Source organism: Pinus tabuliformis, chromosome X, assembly GCF_031772625.1.
Source record: "Pinus tabuliformis cultivar Carrire ecotype Pingquan chromosome X, CPIR1, whole genome shotgun sequence".
Lineage (NCBI taxonomy): Eukaryota > Viridiplantae > Streptophyta > Pinopsida > Pinales > Pinaceae > Pinus > Pinus tabuliformis.
Genome location: NC_142308.1, coordinates 838,850,198 through 838,865,840, shown reverse-complemented (window position 1 = coordinate 838,865,840; position 15,643 = coordinate 838,850,198).

Here is a 15,643-nt window from a genome sequence, read left to right as displayed (position 1 = left end):
GAATTTGAAACGACAAAAATCCGGCAATCTTTTCATGTTTTTACGGTCAGAAAAAGAGTTGTAAGTGGACCATCTTTTTAGTTCCGTTTTAACGAGCTTAAAAAGAAAAACTCGGCGATCTTTTCATGTTTTAGGAGTCAGAAAATAGCTTAAAGGTGACTCTAATGTTTTTTCGTCGAAAATGACCGATTTCGCCTGAAAAATCCGTTATCCTGAACAAAAACTCAAACATTACTCATACCTATTTAAAATGGATAAAAATGTTGCAAAAGTTACCTCTTTAAATTGAAACATAAACAAATTAAAAATTCATTTATTCAAAAAACTTATAAAAAGGGCTTTTGTAAATTCATTTTTACGATTTGAGTTCTAGGTGAGAAAATAGAGCTTTTGGTCAGAAACTTCCCGTGAAGATTGCAGAAAATCCGTCCGTTGGAATCGAACGCCGTCTCCTCCAGGTAATCTACATCATCCTACTCTTTAATTTCATCCATTTCAAATTTGTTTTTAGGCTTTAATTTCATTTTTTAAAGGATTCTCAGGTTAGAAATCCGCGCGCGGGGGCCCGTAGGCACAACACAGGTAACCTGCGGACCCCGACTTTTTTGTAACAGGAAAAAAGTTAGGGGTCCGCGGGACCCATGCACTGTCTCTAACAGAGAGGGTGCGGTCCTAGCAGCAAGCGTTTTTAAACCTAAATCTCTCAAAATTCACCCAAAAACTTTGCTTTTAGACATTCTAATTCGCCTTTTTGTTGAATGTAGAGTATACATCATGCTTGATTGGCGAGAACGGGAGCATGAGGATGTAGATCTCACCGCGATAAATCATCAACCTTCGATTGATGCATTGAAGGCATGCAGCTTATACAAATTCTGGGCCATACCTGGCATGAGGGCCCAGGTGGACTTTTTGCAGTGGCTGGTAGACAGGTGGAGCATACAGGACCAGTGCTTCTTCATTGGTGGTCACCAACTCGAAATGGAGCCGGCAGACATTTACTTTTTGACTAGTTTTCCTAAGAGAGGTGAACACTTGACTCTATTCGGGACTAGGCCAGGTGGCCAGTCTGTCGATAGCCTCCGGCTAGAGTTCTATAACAACCAGACTAGAGACAAAGGGATAGATATCAAAACCATATCCCTTCCTGAACTCAAGGTAATTGTGTTTACTGTTACCAGGCTCTGCGGGAGCGTAGCACTACATGTAGCCACTGGATCCCAGATGCGGATGGCAGTAGACTGCTTTCGAGGCACCATCTTCAACTGGTGCAATGCTGTGTTGGCTAATATAAAATGCCAACTCACTAGAGCAAAGAACGGACAACTGAAGACCTTTGGATATGGTGCTTTAGTCGTGAGCTTTGGTCTGGAGAGGGTTCCAATGTTGGTCCCACAGCACCTCACTGTTGGAGCTGGACTTCCTCAAGAGCCCAAACTGATGCGATGGGTTGCAGTTATGGCCCGTCATCCTGAGGAGGGGACAGAGGTCATTCGATTCACTCCTGAGTATTTCCATTGGTTGGAAAACCAGGTTTTTGCTATTCAAGACTTTCCTTACGCTGGGGTAGATTTTCATGGTGACCCAGACATGGCTCTTCCACCAGGAGAGCAATGGGATGACTCAGGTAGAATCATTTTCAACATTTTCCTAATTTAATTTATTAATTAATTTATTTTTATTTTTATTTTTTTTATTTTTTATTTTATCTCGTCGCAAAATTGATAGTAAAAGTTTCAAATGCAGATGTAGGTCCACGACGACCAGCCGCTCTCCGACCCTATGAGAGGAAACAACCAGCTACAGCGGCACCAGCCCCACAGGACTAATCAGCAGAGACCTTGGCCGAATTGGAGAGCCATCTAGAGCGTTTGACAGGAGACATTCCGGAGACCGGCATAGATGACATTCCTCTTAGGCTACAACGCTATGTGATTGGGGTCCCAGGACCTTTCAGGAGGTTCCTTTGTAAGGTGGCCCGTACAGTGGTTTCTTATCGAGATCATCACCAGTGATAGGATGATCGCCTATTGTAGACACATATGACATTTTTTGCTTTTTGTACTATCATTTTTGCCGATCATAAGGTGTTTTTCAACCTATGATCGAAGACAATGTATATTTTGACACACTCCTATATTATACTATATCACTATCACTAGCTTCTCTTGTAAAACATGTTATGGAATGTTTTTAAATTTACTTGTATGATTATTGCAAATGTCTACTTAACATTCGAGAAGCAATTGCATCTGCTAATGTATTTAAATATCTTAGAATATGCTGATATTCAATATAATCAAATTCACGTTCCAAGAGACGCACTCTAAAAAATAATCTTAATAACACTGGATTTCTAATGGCATATACTCTATTAAGTTATAATACAATGAGTTCAGAATCTAACCTCACTATCAAACTCCGAATCCCAAATGAAATAGATTCAGATAATAACTCAATCACTGCACTATACTCGGCAATGTTGTTCGTTGTTTGACCGAGGCTTACCCCATGCATAGATACCAACTCGTCAGAGGGCGAATAGATAACCCAAGCTGCGGAAGAAATATTTCGTGTATTACGACAAGCACCATCAGCAAAACCAATGTATGTTTGCAGAGGCGTTGACATCTGCAATATCAAGAGTAAAACCAAGATAAGCAGGAATAATGACGAAAAACACTCTCTAAGCTAAGCACACTTTTTAAAACTAAAACACACCAGCTAGAAAGAAAACTAACCTAACTAAAAATCTCCACACCCAGATTTAAGCATAATACCTCTTCAGGTAAAGACCATTTCTGGGTTTACCTAAAGAGACCCCGTCAAAGTCTACCAATTCATAGGCCCCTTTTGCTAGCTTTCGCTTAACAACATAAGGACCATGCCACATAGGTACGAATTTTCCAACACCTAATTTTCATTTTCTTGATTGTACAATAAGACTAGGTCTCCTTCCGAAAAATTTCGAGGGGTAACATTTCGATCATACTGAGCTTTAATACGTTTGGCATGAGTTTCGATCGCTAATGCAGCATCACGTCGATTCTCATCTAGCTGAGCCAAGTATAACAAACGTTTTTCCTCTTCGAAAGTGGTTGGAAGTAACTCGATGGCCATTTGCAATGACGGGATTTCGCATTCAATGGGTAACACAGCTTCCAGACCATAAACTAGTTGGAAAGGAGTGAACCCGGTTGACGTTTTTACTGAGGTTCGATACGCCCAAAGTGCTGAAAATAGCATGTTATGCCAATTTGACCTATGAATCCCAATGATTCGTCGGATCATGATGACTAGAACTTTGTTGATGGCTTCAACCAGACCATTAGCTTGTGGATAATATGGAGTTGAACTATCGTGACGCAAGCCAAGTTGGTCTGTAAGTTCAGTCATCATAATGTTTCGAAAATGATGCCCATGATCAGTGATAATCGCTTGTGGAACATCAAACCTAACAATTATATGATTGAACACGCAAATCGCAGCAGTTTTTCCGTCTGCCTCAAATGTAGGCATCGCCTCGGCCCACCTGGTAAAATAATCTACCGCAATACCTGAGTCATCCCATTGCTCTCCTGGTGGAAGAGCTGTAGCTGGGTCACCACGAAAATCTACCCCAGCGTAAGGAAAGTCCTGAATAGCAAAAATCTGGTTTCCAACCAATGGAAATACTCAGGAGTGAATCGAACGACTTCTGCCCCCTCCTCAGGATGACGGGCCATAACTGCAACCCATTGCATCAGTTTGGGCTCTCAAGGAAGTCCAGCTCCAACAGTGAGGTGCTGTGGGACCAACATTGGAACCCTCTTCAGACCAAAGCTCACGACTAAAGAACCATATCCAAAGGTCTTCAGTTTTCCATTCTTTGCTCTAGTCAATTGGCCTTTTATATTAGCCAACACAGCATCGCACCAGTTGAAGATGGTGTCTCGAAAGCAGTCTACTGCCATCCGCATCTGGGATCCAGTGGCTACATGTAGTGCTGCGCTCCCGCAGAGCTTGATAACAGTAAACGCAATTACCTTGAGTTCAGGAAGGGATATGGCTTTGATATCTATCCCTTTGTCTCTAGTCTGGTTGTTACAGAACTCTAGCCGGAGGCTATCGACAGACTGGCCACCTGGCCCAGTCTCGAATAGAGTCAAGTGTTCACCTCTCTTAGGCAAACCAGTCAAAAAGTAAATGTCTGCCGACTCCATTTCGAGCTGGTGACCACCAATGAAGAAGCACTAGTCCTGTATGCTCCACCTGTCTACCAGCCACTGTAAAAAGTCCACCTGGGCCCTCATGCCAGGTATGGCCCAGAATTTGTATAAGCCGCATGCCTTCAATGCATCAATCGAAGGTTGATGATTTATCGCAGTGAGATCTACATCCTCATGCTCTCGTTCTCGCCAATCAAGCATGATGTATACTCTACATTCAACAAAAAGGCGAATTAGAATGTCTAACAGCAAAGTTTTTGGGTGAATTTTGAGAGATTTAGGTTTAAAAACCCTTGCTGCGGGGACTGCACCCTCTCTGTTAGAGACAGTGCGTGGGTCCGCACCTTGCCTTCATGGCAGGTGCGGAACCCCAGACTTTTTTCCCGTTACAAAAAAGTCGGGGTCCGCAGGTTACCTGTGTTGTGCCTGCGGGCCCCCGCGCGCGGGTTTCTAACCTGAGAATCCCTTAAAAAATGAAATTAAAGCCTAAAAACAAATTTGAAACGGATGAAATTAAAGAGTAGGATGATGTAGATTACCTGTAGGGGACGGCGTTCGATTCCAACGGACAGATTTTCCGCAATCTTCTCGGGAAGTTTCTGACCAAAAGCTCTATTTTCTCACCCAGAACTCAAACAGTAAAAATGAATTTACAAAAGCCTTTTTTATAAGTTTTTTGAATAAATGAATTTTTAATTTGTTTATGTTTCACTTTAAAGAGGTAACTTTTGCAACATTTTTTATCCATTTTAAACAGGTATGAATAATGTTTGAGTTTTTGTTCAGGATAACGGATTTTTTAGGCGAAATCGATCATTTTCGACGAAAAAACATTAGAGTCACCTTTAAGCTCTTTTCTGACTCCTAAAACATGAAAAGATCGCCGAGTTTTTCTTTTTAAGCTCGTTAAAACGGAACTAAAAAGACGGTCCACTTACAACTCTTTTTCTGACCGTAAAAACATGAAAAGATTGCCGGATTTTTGTCGTTTCAGATTCGATATTGGTTATAAAACGACATGTCATTGATCGCTTTTTTACTTTTTCGAGTCAGAGGCACTAATTACGAAAATTACTCCTTGGTCGTAATGATCAAGCGGTTCTCTCAAGTATTATTTTATACTTTTTCGAGCTTGGGAGACACAAATTTACGAAAAAGGTCAACCATGGAGTCTTCTTAAGTTTTTTCAGACTCTCTAAAATTGAAAAACGTCGAGTTTCTCCTATACTGGACTTGTTAAAATTTAACAGTAAAGGACCTGTTCAATTACAAACAGGAACGAACCACTCCTTCTTAGGGTTCGAATTTAAACTAAGTTGGACTCATCTAAAGGATGAGCTTATAATCAAGAAAATGTTATCCTCCTCAAGCTTGTCAAAAATAAAGAGGTACTTGCCAGAAATGGTGGGGGAAAAGAGAGAAAAATGAACCTGTTTGTCATACTTTGTAACCACTCTTGAACACGACACTTTTATTCACCTGGGTTGGGAAATCCTTTGCCTAACAGTTGATCAAACCATATTGAAAGTCTTCAGCCAGTTTCTGGGTATTAACTTTGGGTCAATTGTCACCAAACCATCTGCTATGTCGTTATGTGTTCAAGAGGTCAGTGCAAATAAGCCATTCATCTGCAAAATATCTGTCATCCATCTTGACCATCCCCGAGTCAGTCCTTGCAACTAAATTTCTTCAAACTTGATTTATGATTTCGTGTTGTGGGCTTGCCTACGACAGATCGCTTTCTATCGAATTCAGCTCATTATCTAGAAAGATGATCTAGAAATCATCAGTACCTTGGGATCTGCATGCCTCAATGGCAGGTTTCTCGCCTTCAACGATAGGTTGCATCATTGACCTTCGATCAAAGGATTCTGTGACATATTCGACATCAACACATCTATTCACATCTCATGGATTGTACTAAGTACTTTGAGAGCCATTGACATTACTGGTGGTTTCTCTCACACTTGTTAACAGTTTACATCATTGACTGGCAATCAAGTGGTTTCTACCATGTTCGACTTCAACACATTCATTCGCATGGATAGAATCGTACTATTTCGGGAAGTAGAAATGAAGACTCTAGATCTAGTTTCCACCATCCAGGCTGCGAGGAATTTTGTATTCATTATACTGTGGACTATTCATAAACAGATGGTTGCATCCATACTGTGTCTATATTTGTGATGTATTACAAGATCATTCCTATATCAGAGCAGTAGTTAGTTTTCTAATCAGTTTTGATCTGAGTATGGGAATGCCTACCTCAGTGATGATTTGATCTCATATATATATTTTGCATTGAATGTTTTTACAGGTTCCAACCGGGCTCTTCACAAGATGATCCTCGAAATGATAAAGTACTTCACTCTTCCTAGATGATAAATGAAATCCTCATCTACTACAGACTCCACACTTTAGGGGGCAATCTGTTACACAAAATTTTGTCACCATGACTATTTGCAGTCAGTATGGGTCTATCATCATTCATACTGTCCTCCTAAGCAAGTCTCAAACCTCAGCTCTTCATGTCAAGCTTTGAAAATGAGAGAAAGATCTTAAAAATCAATAAAGCTCTGGTTCCGCACTTTCTCTCATTGTTGCCTGCGGTCCCGCACCCTTTGTTCATGGTACCTGTGGACCTGCCCGCTCTGTCTCTAAAGGAGTGGGTGCGGACCCCTGTGAAAGTAAAAAAGGTGCAAGTTTATTCTAAAAAACTCACTTTGGGTTAATTCTAGATGATTCTAGAAGGAATTTTGACGTGGATGGTTCGCTCTTAGGTGGTTCATGCATCCCAAAAGAGAAGGAGCTAATCCCTTGATGAGAGGAGCTATCCCTTTGAATGAGGGCTTTATCCCTTTGAAGGTGGACCTAGTAACTTCCCTCCATTGCACTATAAATTAAGGCATTGGACTGGTTGCTAGGGAGGTTAGAAGCTGAACATTTTTTAGGGTAAATGCTGGTGGAATTGAGACTTCCTAGTTAAGCTTGAGAGGAGAGATCACATACCTTTTGGCTTCATTGGGAAGAGAGTGAAACTTGTCAAAGTAGAGGAGACTTCTTGTTGGACCCTGGGAGGAGCTTGTATAGCATCAAGGCACAGGTTGTAAAGTTCTTCTTTGATTTGAATTAATACAATCAGATTCATTTTCCTCAAAAAATTGTCTTATGTGATTTGTTTCATGAATTCCTTGATCATCATGATAAGTATGCTTTATTATATTGGCTTTTCAGGTGCTATTTAATTTGTGTGCTTGTTTGTGTTTGCAGATTCGCTACAAGGGAGCTCATTTGGATCAAAGGAGCGAGGCTTCCACAAACTTGCTTTGGACCCAACGTAGGCCTAAAACACTTGTTTGCCTTTGTTTATAAATTGCATATTTAGAGAAAGATAGGATTTGATTGGCTTGCTTGTCACTAGTTATCATTAGATACTAGGGAGGTCGGTCTTGTCTGCAAGAACGACTCATTCCTTGTGACAAAATGGCGCCCCAAGTGAAGGTTGTAATCTAGAGGGGCATCAACCACCTCCACATCTAGATTAACAGTTTTGCCTTCAACCCCTATAGGTAGATCTTGTAGAATGCCAAAAGGATGAAACCCACGGCCATCAAAGGCCTTTAGAATCGTCGGGGATTGATTTAGCGTAGGAGAACCAAGCGATCTCCAACACTGTATCGACATAATACACGTTGAGGCTCCCTCATCAATCACAGTCCTATAACAAGGTCTGTTTTTTACTAACACTGGGATCTGGAAAGCCATTTGATGAGGTAAGCACGGTGTACTATTTTCTAGATCGAAAATTATAAGGTTCGAGTCCTGAACGTCAACAACTCCTATAGCCGACAATAGTAATTTACGTTGTGCTGGACATGATTGCAGCACTTCCAAAGCCGACATTGCTGAAGGTGAAACAGCCAAATCTTCAACAATGTTATAGTTCTGAGCCGCTCTCGCATGTGGATTGAAAGCTGACTTTCGAAGTATACCCTTGGCGGGTGGTTTGATTACTAAGTCTGGGTTAGGTTTCTCGATCTGTAGTAAATCGGAACCGGGAGTTGAAGTTGATGGGTTCGAATGAGAAGATTCTGCTTCTTTACCATCAATAGGACTTTTACTACCATAATCATGCGACCGAGTCGCAAACCTAACATGGGACATCATCATTATGGGTTCTTCGAAGGCATTTGAGGAAGAACCTATCATCTTACTGTCTTGACTAGGAAAATGATCCTTCAAAACAGCAGGTGTTTGGGAACCTTTGACAATTTTCGCAACCTCTGCACGATGAGGCCAGTCTCTTGTAAAATGCTCTTCGTCACAAATGAGACAAGGATAACGAGGTTTGCGTTTCTCATCAGTTGATTCCGATTTTTATGGTTTCTCTTTCGAATTTTTATCTGTTTTATTTTTCTTCTTCCCTTTCTTCTTACCGCCAGATTTTGATTTGGCTGTAGATGACTCTACAACATGAATATCGGCGAAACTTTCCGCGGAAGAATCTCCTGTCAGGGAATCTGGTAAAGTTATGATAGGAGAAGAATTCTTGGAAGATTTCTTCTTAATTTTGGTATTAACCGTACCAATCATACCATTAGCGCTATGAGACCCTGAAGGAGCTGCAGTTATTTGATTTTGTTTAGGAAGATCGGGGATTTTCTCGTGTAACGTACCTGACTGCGTATAAACTAAGTCAAGGTACTGAGCTTGAGCAATTACTTGCTCCTCAGTAATGACTCCGGCCTTAGCTACATCTTCAGTGATCTTCGATAATAAAGATTTTACAAACCATTCAGCTAAGATTTGATCCGGGATAAAAAATTTCACTAAACGTCGTCGACGTCTCCATTCATGAATGTGATCTGAAATGTAGGTGGACGTTGACTGCTTTAATGAAGTTAATAATTCCGTGCCATTGTCATATCTGACTGGCAACTGAAAATGAGTTAAAATGAAGTAGCTAACTCATTAAAATTATAAAAAGTGGCTTGCGGTAACTCAATGTACCACTTGGCCGCAAGACCAATTAGAGTGCGCTGGAAAAGCCTTAAACGGATTGAATCATCTGAAATGGAATTAGACGCACACCAGAAGTGATAAGTCATCACATGGTTTGACGGGTCCTCTCCTGATTTGCCTTCAAACTTAGGAATATCACTAGGCAACTTATTCGGCATTGGCGGCCAAAACAGAAGATAGTTAATTGGATCGTTCATAAGGCACGACAAGTCAGGCAAGTCCAAAGTTGCAATAAACGGTAACTGACGATTAGGGTCCCTGAAACCCTGGGTCATGAGACCAGCCCTAGGAGGAGGATATCCAGGATAACTAGGAATTGGAATTGCATTTGGGATATTATATCCTCTCGGAAAACCAGGATTAACTGGACCGTACTGGGGTTGTTGAGGTTGTTGATATGTATACCCAGGGTACGGTTGATACTGATAGACTGGCTGCTGCACAGCAGGACCGAATTGGTACTATCCCTGGTACGGTTGATAAGTAAATTGAGGTTGACTTGTGACAACCGTACTTGGACCAGGTTGTCCTACAAGAATTTGAACCGAAGTTTGAATTGTGGATCTAGACTGAGGTAAAGATGTCTGAGGAGTTGATACAGGAACAGTAGAAACTGGAGCTGTCGATACTCCAGAAGTAGGTGGGGTAGATTGAATAGATGTTGCAGCAGTTGCAGCAGTCGTTTGAGGCGGAGTACGAGGCGTACTAGGCCCAGACTGAGAAACTACAGAAGGTGCAGAAGTTTGAATAGTAGACTGGACCGTTGCTGGGGTGAACCAGAAACCAAGGGTTGTCCAGTTTGAGATGACAACTGTACATTCGGTTGCAAGACTTGTTGAGATTGAGATGGAGCCCACACTAAGTTCATTCTGGGGTATGGACCCATAATAGGTTGAGAATATTGAGGACCATAACCGGGTTGAGGGTAGGGTTGATAATTCAAAGGTACATTTCCAGCTCCTTGAACATATGATTGACCGGAAGGTGATTGGAAACCTTGGGTTGGGTACTGACCTTGAGGTTGATAACCTTGAGGCACGTACTGGTACTGGGGTTGACCTTGAGGTACATATTGATACTGAGGTTGACCTTGAGGTACATACTGAGTCTGGGGTTGACCTTGAGGAACATACTGTCCCGTAGGTATGTATTGTCCTTGAGGTTGCCCCCCAGGCGGAAATTGGGTACCTTGAGGTTGCCCCCCAGGCGATAATTGAGGACTTTGAGGCTGCCCCCCAGGCGGTAACTGGCCACCTTGAGGTTGAGGATTAGGAATAGTACTTGACATCATGAGAATATCTTCTACACTCAACGGCTTAGTTCCATTATTTCCAGTTAATAACCCTTGTTCAATAGGTTGAGGAGATGCTCCCAAAAAAGTACCAGTAAGTGACTAATACCCAGAGGGAACAGAAGGACCGCCGTATAAAAAGGTTTCTGGAGATTGAGAAAACATGGATGATTGTCTTGACATATTTAACGGAGGATAGTAACCCCTAGGTGTTGGGTGAAAAGGAATGAGAGGTGGTGAAAAACTTAGTTCCGGGTTTTCCAAAAAATTGGTCAACGAAAGATACCAAGCACTGCTCCTAGGTGGACTGTAAAAGATTGATTCACGCTCCCTAAGTTCTATAACAGGTTGATTTTCAGGGATAGGGATACCTTCTTCTTCCGGAGTAGCAAGTTCTTCAATAACTGTAAGTCCAGAAGGAAGATTTTGGGTAATTATTCTTTCTACGCTGGGTGAACCAGGACCACTAGAAGTTGGAGAGGCAAATCTCGATGTTGGCGTAGCAGCAAATTCAGTTTCAGGTTCGGATATATCAGGTTCCTCACCTAAATCACTAGTAGATGAAAAACTACCAGTAACTTCGAAAACAGAAACAGATTGTGGATTATAATATGCTACTAGAGCTTGATAATCAGGATGTACCACTAAAGAAGACTCTCCTTCTTCAGGTGACCCAACTCTACTGTCTCTAGGAGTTACAAGGGCTCGTAACCCTTCAGGCTGGCTCGGTGAAAACTCAGGAGGTTGGCCCCGAAGTCTACAGGACTTTCTCGGTAATTCAGCCACGATTAAATATTTTAACTACTTCACACACAAACAAAGAAAAATCTCAATGAAAACCACCTAAAGCCTCTAAAGAACCAAACAATTTTGAATCACACGCCTAAAGAATCTAGGAGATCAAACCACACACAAACAGTAACTTTCCGTACTGAAAACACTAGTTGGTGATGAAATCCAACGTCGCAGAGTTCAATACAGAAATGGCGGTTGGAACAGTTACCCCGGCAACCTGCTTAATGAATAGACTGGCACAAGTTTCTCCACTAAACCGTCTCGAGTGAAGAGAACCCCCCAGAAAATCCAAGTGAGTCTAGCCAACGTCTGCTCCAGGTACAGTGGGATCTTCCCTCCACCGTCACCTTAAGAAAGAATCCTATAGAATATGGTCACTATGGTTACCAACGGAAACAAATATACCTGGGGGAACAGTTTACGATCCGATACGCACGCAAGGGCAGAGTAACAAGTTCAATCCCCTTGAAGGCTCCTTGACATAATCCAAGGTTTACCAACAAGTGACCCCAGGCTCCTCGACAATGGTTAATCCGAGGTTTACCGTTTTTAATACGTGAATATCTGGCGTCGTTCCCAATGAGGAAGGATTGATTCCCACACTGGTTCGGACACGATCTCGTGCTTCTCCTTTAAGAGGAGCTTTCCCAGAGCATAGATGTAACAATTGGATTTTTCTCCTACCGCAAGATACAACTACTTGTTTGTTTTACTATCTTGGAGAGTTAATTACTCCCTACTCCAAGATACTAGCCTAAGCTATGTTGGTGTAATAGAGCCCTAGAAATAAAAAGATTACTAGATAGATTTTACTTTAAGCGTTATTTTTATTGGTTTTTCTTTAAGTCAAGAGGTGCGGAGATGAAACTTATGGTGTGAAGACTCGACTCGAAATCACTAAAAAAAATCACTTAAGATGATAAGCAATCTTTTCCCTTCAATGAATTTCTAGCTAGGAAAGAGTTGAGAATGCAAATGCTTGTAAAAACAAATCTTTTCCTTAACAAACAAATCAAAAGAAGAGCTTTTTGTCTTTTCCAATGCACTAAAAAACAAGACAACTAGTTATGCTCACAAAAATTTCCCTTTTCTTTCAAACACTCAAATACTACAAAAACAAACTTTTTCCAAAAGAGATTTTTTATTTTTATAAAACACTCAAAACTATGGAAAAATCTAATCTTGAGATCTATAAATTCTAAGAACTATTTGAAGTAAAAGCTTACAAGATTTCTTTTCAAGGATGTTTTACTTAGCTATAAGCAAACTAAGGACTAATTTGTCCAGAATCACAAATCAGTCAAAAAACAACCAATTTTTGTTTTCTTTTCTAAAAATGAAATCCAAAACTTTTAACACAAGTCTTTTCGAAGTTTCGCAAAGAGAAACACAAGATGGATTCCTCAACAAAGGTAGATTTTACAAATGGTCAGACTCATAAGAAGGCCAGTAAAAACCAAGGTGATCTGAGGCTTCTAAGGCTTCTAAGCTCTAAGCTACTACAAGACCAAAATGAAAATCAAGCCCGACAACCAAAACTTCTAGGAATTTCACCTAAAACCCTAATACCAATGGAATTAACCTAAGAAAAGTTCCTGACAAGTCACATGCAGGTCTGGGCAGGGGATAACAACACCTAAACAAATCCTAAGCTGACTGAAAGAGAAAATCTTAAGTTTTCCAAAATTTTGACAGGGTCCGCAGGCCCGCAGTCCACACAGGTGCGGTACCGCTCTGTGTGTAAAGCAAAAGTGCGGACAGGTCCGCACTGTGTTACAAGCAGAGGGTGCGGTCCTCTCCCAAAAGTATGAAAAACAAAAAATAATCCAAGATCTACTAAATCTACCCAATTCCACACACAACAAGCCAAAAACAGAAACAAAAACACAGTTTCTCAAGTCAAAGTAAAGCAAATCAAAAAATCAATTCCCCAGTGGAGTCGCCATTTTGTCACACGGAATGAGTCGTTCTTGCGGACAAGACCGACCTCCCTAGTATCTAATGATATCTAGTGACAAGCAAGCCAATCAAATCCTATCTTTCTCTAAATATGCAATTTATAAACAAAGGCAAACAAGTGTTTTAGGCCTACCTTGGGTCCAATGCAAGTTTGTGGAAGTCTCGCTCGTTTGATCCAAATGAGCTCCCTTGTAGCGAATCTACAAACACAAACAAGCACACAAATTAAATAGCACCTGAAAAGCCAATATAATAAAGCATACTTATCATGATGATCAAGGAATTAATGAAACAAATCACATAAGACAATTTGTTGAGGAAAATGAATCTGATTGTATTAATTCAAATCAAAGAAGAACTTTACAACCTGTGCCTTGATGTTGTACAAGCTCCTCCCAGGGTCCAACAAGAAGTCTCCTCTACTTTGACAAGTTTCACTCTCTTCCCAATGAAGCCAAAAGGTATGTGATCTCTCCTCTCAAACTTAACTAGGAAGTCTCAATTCCACCAGCATTTACCCTAAAAAACGTTCAGCTTATAACCTCCTTAGCAACCAGCCCAATGCCTTAATTTATAGTGCAATGGAGGGAAGTTACTAGGTCCACCTTCAAAGGGATAAAGCCCTCCTTCAAAGGGATAGCTCCTCTCATCAAGGGATTAGCTCCTTCTCTTTTGGGATGCATGAACCACTTAAGAGCGAACCATCCACGTCAAAATTCCTTCTAGAATCATCTAGAATTAACCCAAAGTGAGTTTTTTAGAATAAACTTGCACCTTTTTTACTCTCACAGGGGTCCGCACCCACTCCTTTAGAGACGGAGCGGGCAGGTTCGCAGGTAATATGAACAGGGGGTGCGGGACCACAGGCAACAGTGAGAGAAAGTGCGGAACCAGAGCTTTATTGATTTTTAAGGTCTTTCTCTCATTTTCATAGCTTGACATGAAGAGCTAAGGTTTGAGACTTGCTTAGGAGGACAGTATGAATGATGATAGACCCATACTGACTGCAAACAGTCATGGTGACAAAATTTTGTGTAACACATAGTTAATTCCCTCAACTTGAGAGTACCCCTTGACCATAAATATGGCCTTATAATTCTCTATGTTTCCGTCTACTACATGCTTTACCTTGAAGATCCATCTCGAACCCACAATTGATTTATCTTTCGGTCTTGGACCACTTCCCAGACACTATTATTTAAAATGGATTTGTATTTCTCCACCATTACGCCAACCCATACATGTTTCTCTACTGCTTCCTCGAAAGAGGACGACTTAGTGTCTACAAGCTTAGTCATTAAAGCCACGTAGCCAATGTACTGTTCAAGTGACCTTCTCAGCCTATGTAAATTTGAAGGAGCACCCACATTCTCCCTCACATCCTTCACAAGTATATCTAATTCCATGGTTCTTTTTCTGCCTTCTCTGGATGGTTCTGCTTGAGTGGCTATCTCCACTCTCTACTCCTCAATTTGTGGTTGCTCCAGAACTTCCTAAGGCTCCTCCTTTGGAGCTAAAATATCCTCTTATGGTGGGATCTGAAGCTCCCTCTCAAGAGAGCACCACATCGCTTTCTCCTCATCAAACTTTACATCCCTTCGCACAACTGTCATTCTGAGGGATGGTTAATACACACGGTAGTTGTGTGGAGTTTTTGTGTAACTCACAAATACCCCCAATTCCGCCGTCGACTCAAGATTCTTCCTTAATTCTTTGGAGACATGGCAGTAAACAGAGGCTCCAAAAATCCTGAAGTGTGACACATCCAACTTCCTCCCCGAGAAAGCCTCCTTTGGTGTAATCATGCCAAGAATCCGATGAGGACTCTGATTCTGCAAATAGACTATTGTGTTGCATGCTTCAACCCATAAATGCGGAGGTGGACCTTGGTCATGCAACATTTCCCTCGCTGCTCCCACAATGCTACTGTTCTTTCTCTCAGCCACCCCATTCTGCTGTGGGTTGTGGGGTGCTTTCAACTCTCGTCGAATGCCTTCTTTCGCACAAAAATTCTTGAATTCATTCAACACGTACTCACCTCCATTATCGCTCCTGAGAGCCTTCACCTTCTTGCCGATTTATTTCTCAATTAGTGCCTTAAATTCTATGAACTTGTAGAATGTCTTATCTTTCTTCCACATGAAGTGTTGAGAATGCAACAAGATGATGGAGCTTAGTGGAAAGGAGTCGCCTTCACTAAGTGGGCTCGCAGGCTATTTTTGGCGCAAAGTCTATTTTTAGACATATGGATCATGGTCTATGAGTTGCAGGATGCTATTTGTGGATGATTGGTCATGTTGGTAAAAATAGATGGACTTCTATTTTTAGACATATGGGCGGTTTCTATTTTTAGACCGCCAGGCTAAAA